This window comes from Macrobrachium nipponense, chromosome 3 (assembly GCF_015104395.2).
Source record: "Macrobrachium nipponense isolate FS-2020 chromosome 3, ASM1510439v2, whole genome shotgun sequence".
Taxonomy (NCBI): domain Eukaryota; kingdom Metazoa; phylum Arthropoda; class Malacostraca; order Decapoda; family Palaemonidae; genus Macrobrachium; species Macrobrachium nipponense.
In genome coordinates this window covers 117,122,987-117,125,804 of record NC_087202.1, presented here as the reverse complement: position 1 = coordinate 117,125,804, position 2,818 = coordinate 117,122,987, and the positions used below count along the sequence as shown (strand labels likewise).

At 40.8% G+C, this 2,818-nt stretch overlaps 1 long non-coding RNA gene across 4 annotated transcripts in view; it reads left to right on the top strand.

Moving 5' to 3' along the window:
- The window catches only part of LOC135221996 (uncharacterized), an 8,148-nt gene extending 5,581 nt beyond the window's left edge, over positions 1–2,567 (top strand). For all 4 annotated transcript variants that reach the window (XR_010316151.1, XR_010316152.1, XR_010316150.1 and 1 more), the window contains exons 3-4: positions 110–353; positions 2,320–2,567. This is a non-coding gene — a long non-coding RNA (uncharacterized LOC135221996). The remainder of the gene's footprint in view (positions 1–109; positions 354–2,319) is intronic.
- Positions 2,568–2,818: the final 251 nt, after the last annotated feature.

Genomic DNA, 2,818 nt, shown 5'->3' with positions numbered 1-2,818 from the left:
CATTAGAGACCCTTGCGTGAATATCTTTAGTCTTGTTTATGATGAGAATGAAAATAACACGAAAAATTATAAAATAACTATTTCTTTTTTTTCTTCTTCTCTGTTCCAGACCTCTCTGTAATGCTGCTGATGCTGGCACTGGCAGCCGTGGCACCCTGCTGCCAAGGAGGAGGCTACGCAGGGGCCTTCGCAAGTCACGCAGCCGAGAAACGGGACGCGGAGCAGAAGACGCCGCCCTTCGGCGTGATGTCGACCTGCATCTGCTACCCCATGAGCGAAGGACTCCCCGCAGGATTTCCAGGCAAAAACGCCGATCCTGCGCTGTTGGCAGAATGGGCCAAGAACCAGGGCAGGTAAAGAAGGTTCGAGTGGATTTTCTCTGCTAACTGAGAGCAACAGGGCACACACACACACACACACACACACAATATTCAACTTAGGCCGAAGGCCAAGCGCTGGGACCTGTGAGGTCACTCAGCGCTGAAAAGAAAATTGAGTTAAAGGTTTGAAAGGTGTAATAGGAGGATAACCTCGCAGTTGCACTGCGAAACAATTGTTAGGAGAGGGTGGAGAGTAAGATGGAAGGAAGAGAATGTGAACGGAGGTACAGTAAAAGGAATGAAAGGGGTTGCAGTTAGGGGCCGAAGGGGCGCGGCACAGAACCTTAAGTAATGCCTACAGTATACCGCGCGTGAGGTGCACTGACGGCACTACCCCTCTATGGGAACAAGGACTAGAGAAGACACGGGTTTAAGATGTCAGTGTTGCATAATTAGCCGTCTTGTCCTGTCGGTGGTCTTCTTTGCCCAAAGCAGTTTTTCCTTTGGCCAGTTCTCGTATTCTAGAAGACTGAAGCTCAATGCGGCTCTTCATTTCCCAACTTTATAATATGACTGTTTGCTGCTTCAAGACAAAGTTTTTACTATGAGATCATTCAAAAAGTAATATTTAATCAGTTCGGGGAAAAGTTAACTTTCGTTTCATTTTTACGATGACTGTTTCTCAACTCAGTTAGATACTGGGCCTTTTTTTTATTTCCTGATCTAGGCGTTCTCTTTACTTTCATTCTTCATACGAATATTTTGTCAGTTTTTGCTAAAACACGTAATCTCCTCTTTTATGCGCCAATACGTAACGCCTTATCGACTAACTTTTCTCATGTTTATATTCAGATCCCATTACTCTGCAGACCTTTTGGTGCAATCAAAGTTTCTTCTTCTTCCTCATTACAGCCGCGCACCTTTCTTCCTTGGCAATTATCAAATAATTGTCATTTGTTTTGTTTCTTTTCCTCTTTTGTTATCCAATGAAATTCCGTTTCTTCTTCTTCTTCTTCTTCTTCTATATTCAAGCCGTGCACCTTCCTTCCTTCGCTATTATCAAATAATTGACATTTGTTTTGTGTCTTTTCCTCTTTTTTGTCATCCAATGAAATTCCGTAGAAGTTCCTACAGGCGGAAAGCTTTCGTTCCAATATGGTCGCAATTATGATGGGAAGGAAGGAGATCATGAATAGCCGTTCGATGACATACAGTAAAAGGAGGGTATAAATGAACACACGCACGAGCTCTTGCCAAAGTAAACCAGGCAATAAATGGTTCACGGGAGAGCTGGACGACGCGCGGTCCCTGAAGAGACCCGAAAATCTGTCATACTTCAGAACCCTTGAAATCTGAGAAAAAATCTTTTTAGTTTATCTTGAGTGGTAATATTGTTTTCCGAATGAAGGGGTCATTTGCCCTGGTTAACATATTGGTGGTAAAATTAATCCTCGTATTGAAAATTACCGTTGTTACTGTTACTGCTAAAGTAGATCCCGCTAATCTTACATTTTGCTGTTACGTTAATCATTAATAATTACAGCTATTAGTCTTCCATTCTGTTTTTTGTAATGCAAATTAATATTAATTTTTTTTCTTATGGCATAATTGTCATGTTTTCCACTTAGATAGAATGGGGGGCAAATAAATTTCTTCAACATTGGCGACGTGGTTAAACACAAGAGGTTAAACACAAGAGGTTAAACTCATGAGGTTAAACACAAGACCCAAAAACGCCTTGTGTTCAGAAAACGTACAAAAATCTTTCAACTTTGTAAAAGAAAGCTTATTATCTTATTCAGTCACTGTCTATGAAGATACCTTTCATATTTCACCCAGAGAGAATCACATAAAAACAATTATGCCACTATTAATTTATTCATTACTATCTAGGTTACTTTTATTTGCCCTCCGGGAAGAACAAACTAACACGCAACACCATCTGAAATTTGATCTCAGGAATTTATTTTCCTTTCTTGTTCCCTTATATCCACGGCAGCGTCAGCTCCTACATGGAAAACGTGGCTGAATCCAGGGCATCTGCCGATGTCAGCGCCCCGACTTACGTGCAAGTTTACAAGGACGATTCAGTCGACACCACGACAGTGGCATGAAATGAGTGAGGGTCAGTAAGCTTTGCAAAAGTAATCCTCCTTCGAAGGTTTGTGAGGGTTAGCGAGCCTAAAATGATTCTCGGGCGGAGTTTCACCCGCATTAAAATGATGCCTTCCTTCTCAAGACAATAAAGCGTTTTATTTGACTCCTTCTGCTACATGAAAAATGATGATGTTCATTATAATGATAAGTATAATTACGAAGATAATCGTTTTGACAGGGGAAAACTACGTTATCTCAAAGAAATACCGTATGTGAATTATAAACACGTAGATAGTTCTATGAACGAAATCTAAAAGAGACGCTAATTTTAAAATAAGTGAATGATATTTGACTGATCTTGAATACATCCGAGAGTCAACTACTTGCTTAGAACATCTTTC